Source organism: Humulus lupulus, chromosome X (assembly GCF_963169125.1).
Source record: "Humulus lupulus chromosome X, drHumLupu1.1, whole genome shotgun sequence".
Classification (NCBI taxonomy): Eukaryota; Viridiplantae; Streptophyta; class Magnoliopsida; order Rosales; family Cannabaceae; genus Humulus; species Humulus lupulus.
In genome coordinates, this window is record NC_084802.1 from 241,723,316 (window position 1) to 241,735,016 (window position 11,701).

Genomic DNA, 11,701 nt, shown 5'->3' on the forward strand with positions numbered 1-11,701 from the left:
GAATTATGGAATGGAAATAAACCTAGTTTACGAAATTTCCGTATTTGGGGTTGTCCTGCTCATGTGCTAAGACCTAAATCTGGAAAACTGGATTCATGGTCTGAAGTGTGTATATTTGTGGGCTATGCTCCAGAAACAAGAGGTGGATATTTCTATAGTCCAAGTGATCAAAAGGTATTTCTTTCGACGAATGCAACCTATTTAGAACATGACTATATGAATGGTTTTAAACCTCGGAGCAAAGTAGTTTTAGAGGAACTAATGACAAATAAAATTTCATCTCCATCTTCTTCATCAGTAGTTTTAGAGGAACTAACAACCAAAGAAACCACAATTCCTAAAAAGGAAAAACAAGTGCAACGTCGTAGTGGGAGGATTGTGAGACAACCTATTCGCTACGAACATGAGGCACATGTTCTTGTATCAGATACTGAAAAGGATGATGCATTGACTTTTAAAGTAGCAAAGGAAGACCTTGATGTTGATAAGTGGCAAGCTGCCATGAATCAAGAAATGGAATCAATGTATTCCAATTCAGTCTGGGAACTTGTAGATCTGCCTGACAATGTTAATACCATTGAATGTAAATGGATCTACAAGAAGAAATGGGGTACAGATGGAAAGGTAGAGACTTATAAAGCAAGGCTTGTGGCCAAAGGCTACACACAGAGAGAAGGTGTAGACTATGAAGAAACATTTTCTCCTGTAGCCATGCTTAAGTCTACTCGCATACTTTTATCCATAGCTGCCGTCTATGATTATGAGATTTGGCAAATGGACGTCAAGACAGCCTTTCTGAATGGCCAACTTGATGAAACCATATATACGGAACAACTAGAAGGGTTTATTAAGAATGATCAAGATCAAAAGGTATGCAAGTTGTTGAAATCCATATATGGATTGAAACAAGCATCAAGATCTTGGAACTTAACATTTGATGAAACTATCAAAACATATGGCTTCGAACAAAATGTTGATGAAGCATGTGTTTATAAATACATCAAAGGGAAAGTTATGGTTTTCTTAGTTCTTTACGTTGATGATATCCTAATCATTGGGAATGATGTAGAGGCATTATCAAATGTAAAGAAATGGTTGGCTGACAAATTCCAAATGAATGATTTGGGGGAAGCGATCTATGTTCAAGGCATTAAAATTCTAAGAGATAGAAAGAACAAGCTCTTGCCACTTTCACAAGCAAATTATATTGATAAAGTGCTTGAAAGACTCTCTATGGAAAATTCCAAAAAGGGTCAATAACCGACCAGACATGGAATTACTCTTTGCAAAGATCAGTGTCCAAAGACACCACAAGAGCAAGAGGACATGAGAAAGTATCCCTATGCATCAGTTGTAGGGAGCCTAATGTATGCAATGTTATGTACTAGACCTGACATATGTTATGCAGTAGGGATTGTCAGTCGTTATCAGTCAAATCCAGGTTTGGAACACTGGATTGCGGTGAAACATATTCTCAAGTATCTCAGGAGAACGAAGAACTATATGCTAGTATATTCAGGGAGTGACCTTGAACCTACTTGATACACTGACTCAGATTTTCAATCTGACAAAGATAGTAGAAGGTCTATTTCTAGGTCAGTATTCACTCTTGGTGGTGGAGCAGTTATCAGGAGAAGCATTAAGCAATCCAGTATAGCTGATTCAACCATGGAAGTTGAATACGTAGCAGCTTGTGAAGAAGCTAAAGAAGCAGTTTGGCTGAAAAAAGTTCTACACGGATCTGGAAGTGGTTCCAAAAGTGGAGAAACCACTTGTTCTTTACTGTGACAACAATGGAGAACTGGCTAATTCTAAAGAACCAAGAAGCCACAAGAGGGGAAAGCATATAGAGCGCAAATACCACTTAGTCAGAGAAATCGTACATAGAAGAGATGTGTCCATTCTGAAAATCGCATCAGAACACAACCTGGCAAACATGTTTACAAAGACGCTTCTTGCAAAGTAATTCGAGGGTTATGTACGTAATATGGGATTGAGAGAAATGCCCTACTTACTTTAAGTACAAGTGGGAGATTGTTAGGAGTATGTCCTAAAAGCATGTAAAAGAAATTTATTACTTCGATGAATAAATAAATATAATGGTTTATTATTGTTATATTTAGATTATTAAATTATTGTTTGAATAATTTTTTTCATATTCATTATTGAGGATGTGATCATGTATTAGTACGAGAGAATTAAGATCACATGAATGAATAAAAAATAGTCAACAACAACAAATTGAAGTTATGGAATCCTTTAATTGGGGTTGTTAGTACGGTTTACTGAGTATCATGTTGATACAAATAATCTAGATTCGGATTATTGATGTGGTAAGACATCTTGGTAAAGGTGCTTTATATAATATGATTATATATGACATGGACCGATATGAATAAAAGTCTTTATCCAAAAACCATTTAATAATAAAGACTTGTAATTCATATCATAACTGATGATCATTTATAGATCAACCTTAATCTTAAGTGTTCATGAACTCCTGTTCATGTTTATTAAATCTTTTGAATCATTCGTTAAGGTCTATTCATAGAATGAGGCTAATGACTTTTGTTTTGGAGATTTAATATCATGGATGGCTGGGAACATGTATCAACAATACAGAATCTAATCTTTCCTAAAGGGTCGTATATTAGTTCCCTTAAGGGTTAATTCTGGAACTGGATGCTTTTGAGCTCAAATCTATAATTAGATTGTAGATTAATTATTCACTAGTGAATTAATGGTACTTAAGGAATAACAAGTAAATTAGAAAGGTAAAATGGTAATTATTCAATTCTAATTTATGAACTAATTAATTAGAGGGTTGAACTATTGTAAGATGGTTATATCAATGGACAACTTAGAATAAGATTTCTGTAAAAGTATATCTATAACATAACGAGTTCAATTCTGAATTTATAGCGGGGAAATATCAGAATTAATAAATTAACTATTATAATTAAATAGTTTAATTATTTAGTTTCAATTTATTGGAGCTTATTGTTATAGGTCTATGGTCCCTGAAATGGCTCAAATAAACACTGACAAAGATAAATACAAAAATGTGCAAAATGACTTATTTGATAAGTAAAATATTTTTCTATGCACCAAACATAATTATTGTATAATTATGTGTATTTAATTAATTATTTGATTTAACAAAAATATAATTAATTTTGAATTAATTTATTTTTGAGATTTGGGTATTTAAATAATAAAAAAAATTGGGAAAAATCACATGCCTTCCTTGGCATGTGGTACACGTGTAGCACAGTGCACAGTCACTGTGCTACACGCATAAGAAGCTCATGGCAATTTCTTAGTTCCACAATTTTAGTTATTTAAATATTAAATAAATAATGAGATATTGTAATATGATTAAAATATTATTATTTAAACAAAATCTGATAACTGATTAGTTATTTTTGAATTTTTTTAAAGAACTAATATTTTATTTTAAAATATTGGATATATTAAATATAGGAGATTTGTTTTCAGAGCGATACTTTTCATTGATAGAAAACAGATTGTGAAATCTCCTTGAGAGAAATAGAATAGTGGTACAAGCATAGATCACTGTTCTTCACAAACTTAGGTCCAAACTTTATCAGATCTCATGTGTTGAGAACATCTGATAAATAGATTTTTCCTATTGTTTTGTATAGCGAGCCCACACTCGTTCTTTGTGTGCTGAGAATATTTTGGAAGATCTTGGTGTGAGATCTCAATGATTTTTGCCATACAAAAAGATAGCAGCAAGGAAGGACTTGAGGTAATTTTCTATTCGTTTCTTTGATTCAATATATATATATATGTATGTGAAGAAGTAGATCTTGAAATCTTGTGGGGTTAAATTAACAATTTTGATTATTGTTCCGCCGCATATAATCTCTGATTTGATGTATAAAAACCAACAAGTTTGCAGTTATTGGGGTATTTCCTTCACCGTCATTACATATGCCATTGGTTTCTGACTCAATGCATCAGCTACTTTGTTAGCCTTGCCTGGGTGGTACAATATATCGTAGTCCATAATCGTTAAAGAATTCCAACCATCTATGTTGTCTCATGTTTAACTCTTTCTGGGTGAAGAAATATTTCAAACTCTTGTGGTCCGTGTATATGTCACAGTGGATCCCATACAGATAGTGTCTCCAGATTTTTAAAGCGAACACTACCGCTACTAACTCCAAGTCGTGTGTTGGATAGTTTTTCTCATAATTTTTAGTTTTCGGGAGGCATATGCGATCACCTTCCCATGTTGCATTAATACGGCTCTGAGTCCCTTGCCTGATGCATCACTGTAAATGGCATAACCCTTTGTGCGTTTTGGGATAGTGAGCATGGGAGCAGTCATTAATCTCGTTTTTAACTCTTGAAAACTCTGTTTGCACTTGTTTGTCCACTCAAACTTGATGTTCTTCCATGTCAGTGCGGTCATAGACAATGCTATTTTGGAGAAACCCTCCACAAAGCGCCTATAATACCTTGCCAAACCCAAGAAACTATGAACTTCCTGGGCATTCTTCAGGGCCTTCCATTATCTTACTGCTTTGATTTTGGCCAGGTCGACTGCAATTCCGTCTCCTGACACCACGTGCCCTAGGATACTTACTTGAGTTAGCCAAAATTCACACTTGGAGAATTTTGCGTAGAACTTCTTCTCACGTAATTGTTGTATGATCAGTTCCAGGTGCTTGGTGTGTTCTTCATGGTTTAGCGAGTATACGAGAATATCTTCTATAAATACAATTACGAATTTGGTCAGATTCTCACTGTTGTACCTTGATTTTAGCATGACTTCACTCACTCAGCTAGGGTGCAACTCGCAGGTAAATACGTGGAAAGATAACCAAGTAGAATATATGATTATTAACCATGTAAGCAACTCGAGATTCATAATGGCCAGTCCTAATGTTAGGCGTCCAAAATTAATTACAAGCTAAGAGTAAGATAGATGTCAAACACGGGCTCGGAGTCAGATCACTCTCAAAGCATGAGCTCGGGTGAGATATGCAGCTCCTGAAGAATTAGACAACACATACTGAAGGATCCCAAGAGTTGGGGATTCTATATACGATCATTAATGACTGGGTTGTATCGTATTTATGTAATTTATTACCTGGGATACTAGGAACGTAATTATTATGTTATCAAATCATATACCAATGTAAAGGGGAATAATCTGTATTAATTATAGATCATATGTATAATTACGTAGTTTGTGGACATGGTTACCCAAACCTGTCCATGGAATTCCCCTATAAATATTGGGAATATTGGACAAGAAAGGAGACCATTATTTGGTATTACCGAAACTCTGCCAAAATAGAGAGAGAAACAGTAATAATATTGACTCGTGGACTAGGTGGATTTTAACCACTGAACCACGTAAAAGATCTGTGTTTTTGAGTGATTTTTGGTTATTTCATTACAATTTAATAGTAAGCGCTAATCTACCCTTTTTATTTCTTAATACACTTTTGCGAAAAACTGTGTCAACAGTTTGGTGCTTTCATTGAGAGAAAATTAGTGCTTCACAAGTTCTAGTCAATCATCATCATGGTGGTCACTCGTTCGATGGACGATAATGAGGCAGAACAGCCTGGTGGGCAAGAGGCCCATCATACTGTTGTTCCAGGAAAACAACCGACAGGTCAGGGCGATACTGGGAGTTCGGCGTCCTTACCGCCGAACCCTAACCCAGGTTATCTAACTGCCATCGAGATGGAAAACCGGCAGTTGAGGAGCCATCTCGCTAGATAAAACATGTAGATTGAGGAGGTTTTGGCTCGATTACCCCCTCTTGCAACCAACGTTAATGTCAGAAAAAGGCAAAGTGGGTCTCATAAGTCCCATAGGAATAACCAATCTAAACTGAGTCGGTCTATCAGAACTGCCACTCGAAGTTATGTGCCTTCAGGGAGACACCACCAAAGTTCTCAGTCCACTAAGCATCATAGGGGTCATCAGCATGTGAGTCGATCGGTCAGGACTGCGACCCCAAGTTCGGTGCCTTCTTCATAGATTCCCAGAAACGCCCATGACAATCCACGAGGAGGGGTTGGGATAGGCTCACAAAGGCACAATGCTCCAACAAATCCCTCTGCGCCACGATCAAAGCACCAGGCATAGAGACCTAGGGACGTTGCACAAGAACAATGGTGGGCTAATTTAATCTATCCTGATGGAATGAGGATAACCTCACCAATAAGGCATCCTCCGTCACCTGTAAGACATCTGGCACCACCTCATCCTCAACGAGATATTCCATCTTATGGGGACAGCAGGAGAAATCCTCCCCCATCAGCAAATAATTCCGCCCCACGAACACGTGTTTAGAATCCAGGCCTTCGATCTCAACCGCGAGCTGTAAGCTTCACAAACGAAAGTTATTGGACAGAAAGCCATTGTGGTGGCAAGTCCGACCGTGTCCCAAGACATCATATTAGTTCAGTGCACAGTCCTCGGTATAATCCACAGCCTGACTTGTGCGATCATCTAAACTCATAGAGAAGATATCCAGCACGGGATGAAGATATTAGCTATACTCAACACGAGGGAGGTCCGTCCATAGTACGTGACAACAACAATGCCCCACCTAACCAAGTTCAAGCTTGGAGAGACAATAACCCGTCAAACGCGTATGATAGGATGGGAGCTATTGAACAGCTCCCTGCTAACCTAGGGACTAGGAACCAAACCCTAGAGAGACTAGCTCTAATGGAAGAACAAATGAAGAGACTCTTGTCCAGGAAGAAAAAGGATGATTGCGACTCAGACGAGGAGCTCGAGCCTTTTGCTCCAAACATTGCGACGATAACATATTCTATAGGTTTTAGGATGCCACACATGTCAATGTTTGATGGAGATGGAGATTCGTCCGATCACCTCAGAATGTTTAACACTATGATGATGGCCCACAATGTCGGGCTCAATCTAAGGTGTATCCTTTTCCCTGCAACTCTGGTCAGGCCTGCCAGACAGTGGTTTAAACAATACAAGAGGCATTCCATAAGCTCGTGGAAGAAATTTTCTTCCGATTTCAAAAAGTCATTTCGAGCTTCACAGGTAGCTCGGGTTGAGGCTGATTCTTTGGTCAACATGAAGCAGCAACCTGGCGAGATGTTGAAGACATATCTAAGCAGATTTGCCAACATTGCTGCATGAGCTAGGGATGTTGATGATAGCTCTAAGCTCATGGCGATGAGGACGGGAATCCTCATTGGGGGCGAACTGTGGCAGGAACTCCAAGAAAAGGAGTTAAGAGTGTCGACGAATTCTTGGCCCGAGCTCAAGAATGGATAAACCTTTAGGAGGCGTGAGCTTCTATCGTAGGAACCAGCAAGACCCCTGTCCAATCTATTGGAGCGACAATGGATGTTGCAGCTACGGCTCAAACCGTTGTCCAGAATAACCGAGGAGGGAATAACAAAAGGAAGGGGAGTGGTGAGAGCGACTAGAGCGGGTCGAGAAAAACAAGTATTTGCCAAAGTTCAAACCTGTCTACCCTACTTAGACTGACCTAACAGACACCCGCGAGCACATTTTTCTGGAAAATTCTAATCGCCTTCCATGGAAGAAGCCAGAACCATTGAGGAACCAGAAAGCGAAGAGAGATCCCTCAAAATTATGTCGATTCCATAATGATATCGTTCATAACACTGATGACTGCTGGCAGCTGAATGTTGAAATTCAAACTCTCATCAGAGCCAGACCATTGTCCCAGTACGCTGGAAATTGGGTGATCGCTAATCAGCCCGCCGGGCAGAACCCTTAATTAGTCCCTAAAGCTCCGATAGGCCAATTCGGAGCTCCGAAAAATCAGGTCGAACCTCCTCCAATAGTAGGGGGATATAACCACTATTGTGGGAGGACCTCATTTGGCGGGCACGAGCAGCAGGTCCCAAAAGAGGTACATTAACGAGTTGAAGGCTCATAACAGGGTGGAGTTCATCCCAGAGCAACAATTATTGAAACAACAGCGATTGGAAAAGTAACCAATCATTTTCACAGAAGAGGATGCTAGCCACGTCCAATTCCCACATAATGATCCACTGGTAGTAACTGTTCATCTCGCCAACCGAAGGGTCCAAAGAACACTAGTGGATAACGAAAGCTCTATAAATCTACTTTTCAGACCCACTCAGGAAAAAATGGGCCGTAACCGATTTGAAGGCGACCACGATGACCTTGTACGGGTTTTCGGGTGAAGGGTCAGCGGCCATCGGGACAATCAGATTGGTGGTGACATTGGGAGAAGAGTCATGAATTGTTTCCAAAGTACTCGAGTTCTTGGTAATCGATTGTCCAGCTTCATACAATGCGATTTTGGGCCGACCTGCACTGATGGCATTTGAATCCATAACCTCTATCCGCCACCTGGCAATGAAATTCCCCTAAGATACGGGGATATGAATAGTCAGAGGTGATCAGCTCGATGCCAGGGAAAGCTATAGCATTTATATGAAGGGAAAATCACATCCCGAGCAGCAAGTGATGGTCATAAATGATGAAGGTGAAGAGTCCCAGGAAGTAGCTTTTCCTCGTGGGATGGAAGAACCTTAGCAAGAAGAGGAAAGTGAGGCCGCCCAATGCGACGACATTGATCCATGGGTAGGTGAAGATAGATCAGAGTTCAAAGCCATAGAAGAGCTCGAGGAAGTAAACATCGATCCCAAAGAAGCTTCAAGAGTTGTAAAAATTTGAAAGAATCTTGACGACAAAAGAAAGACGAAGCTGATCGATATTTTATAGAAGAACCAGGACGTCTTCGCTTGGCCGCATGAGGATATTGTGGGAATTAGTCTGAATATAATAATGCATACTTTAAATGTGAATAAGAATGTGCCTCCAAAATCTCCAAAATGGAGACTTTTGGGAACGGTCCGAGCTGAAGCCCTTGAGGAAGAAGTAAGTGAGTTACTAAAATGCGGGTTTATCCGGGAGGTAAAATACCCAATTTGGGTGGCCAATCCCATGCTGGTCCCAAAACCAAAAGGGAAGTGGAGAACCTGTATCGACTTCTCTGACCTAAATAAATCGTGTCCCAAGGATTGTTTCCCAATGCCTAGGATTGACCAGTTGGTAGATGCCATGGCAGGTCACAAACTCATGTCTTTCATGGACGCATACTCTGGATATAACCAAATTTCGATAAACCCTATAGACTAGAAGCATACTAGTTTCATGACCAAGCATAACATATATTATTACAAAGTTATGCCATTCGGATTCAAGAATTCTGGGGGTACATACCAACACCTGGTCAAGAAAATGTTCGCTAACCAGATCGGGAGAAATATGGAGGTGTATGTCGAAGACATGCTTGTCAAGTCAACAACTGCCAATAACCATGTATCTGATCTGGAAGAATGTTTTAGAATATTAAAGAGATATGACATGAAGTTGAATCCCCAGAAATGCACTTTCGGGGTGGCATCTGGAAAGCTTCTGGGGTTCATAGTCAACACGAGAGGAATAGAGGCGAATCCTAAAAAAATCAGATCATTGTTAGAAATGCCTTCACCCAGGTCGCGAAAAGAAGTTCAAAGTCTAACTGGAAGGGTGGCGGCTTTGAATCACTTCATTTCAAAATCCACTGACAAGTGTCTACCATTCTACAACTTGCTCAGAGGAAACAAGATGTTTGAATGGACCAAGGAGTGCGAACAGGCATTCCACGACCTAAAAACACATCCGATTGAGCCCCCGGTATTATCTAAACCAATACCTAGAGAGTCTCTGTTCCTTTATCTGACAGTGATAGAGAATACGGTCAGTGCCATGTTAGTTCAAGAAGAAGACCATTCTCAGAAACCAGTGTATTATGTAAAGCAAGAGGCTTCTCAGAGTGAGTCACGATACCCACTGATAGAGAAGCTGGCATTCTGTTTGATTTTGGCATCCAAAAAGCTCCGGCCATACTTTCAGTCCCATTCTATCAACGTCTTAACCGACTAACCTTTAAGGTAGGTTTTGAAAAAACCTGAAACATCGGGACGTCTTTTAAAATGGGCCATCGAACTTAGCTAGTTCGAGATATTGTACATGCCACAGACTTCAATCAAGATTCAGGCCCTTACTGATTTTATGGCTGAATGCACCGGTTTTCAAGACGAGATCATGAGCGAGCCAGCACAGAAATTATGGAAAATCTTCGTTGATGGATCAGAATTCTAACGCTGATGCTTTAACACGACTTGCTATCACAAAAGAGGTTGTTGACATGGTTTTGCGCCAACAGTGTATTAAGAAAAAATAAGGCAGATTAGTGCTTTATAGTAAACCGTAATGGAAACTAATCAGAATTCACTCAAGAACACAGAACCTTTACGTGGTTCAATGGTTAAAATTCACCTAGTCCACGAGTCAATATTATTGATGTTTCTCTCTCTATTTTGGCAAAGTTTCGGTATTACAGAATAATCCCCCCTTTCCTGTCCAATATTCCTAGTATTTATAGGGGAATTCCATGGACAGGTTTGGGTAATCGCGTGAGTCAATCACGCATTTACATAATATCTACATTCAATACAAAAAATTCCCATCTATATTGGGGTATGGTTTGATCACAAAGTAAATGTCCTACTATCTTCGATAATAAATATGACAGCATGGTCATGAATAAGCATATAAGCAAATCCAGAATCTTTGGGAATCCTTTAGTATGCAGTATGCATTATATCTGAATCACCCGAGCTACGTATCTTCCACAGGCTTGAATTGTGATAGCTATATGACCCCAAGCTAGTGCTTTGATGACTTATCTTATTCATAATTCGTGATAAAGTCAGGACGCCTAACACCAGGTCTGACCATTACGAACCTCGAGCTATCCGTATAGATACTAATTAGATATTCTACTTGATTACTTTTCCATGTATTTATCTGCCAGCTGTACCCGAGCTAAGTGAATGAACTTGTGCTAAGATTAGGGTCCAACATTTTCCCCCCAAGCTCCTACTCGTGTATGATGTAATCATTTTTTGACCTACACAGTAGGGGCTTTTAAACATCTGCTACATAAAACCATGCTTGCCTACTCCTTGAGTACTAGACACGTGGTCTTCTGCAATTGGCGTCTGTTTGTATTTCGAAAACTGTAATAATTGTCTTGTCAACTTTTTGCTGCCATGTGGTCTATTTACCCTAGCCTTGGATCTCGAATTAACCCCAACGAACAGTCTAGATCGATTTCCATGGTTTACGTATAAATAGGGTGATCAGTCTATTCGTCGTGCTGAGATTACTCAGAAGCGTTCCGGGAGTTTTCCGTGATCAGAATCAATATCCCCCAGTTATTGAACACATTTCCTTAAGTATCTCTATCTTTCATGACCCAAAGAATCTTCTTTCTCATCTCTTTTTTTAGCAATATTCATCGTTCGTTATTGTTAGGCTTCTATGAATGCCAATAGGGAATAGGTTTCGACTTTTAGGCTCCATAAGTGAAACTGAATATGTTTTTACAAAAGAAGTATTCATAAAACTGGGTAACTTTCTGGGTTAATCTGGGGTAGTTCTAATGTAAAATAGGTTTAGAAAATGCCTTATTGGGGCATAAAAATCGTAAGGTCTCTAGGTTTAATACCAGGTAGCTTAAGGGTTACGATTCCTTAGGCAGTTTTGCACAAAACCGCTTTTCAGAGGAAAGTGGTGGCCTGATGTTTCTGACAGACGGATCCCTAATATCAGGCGA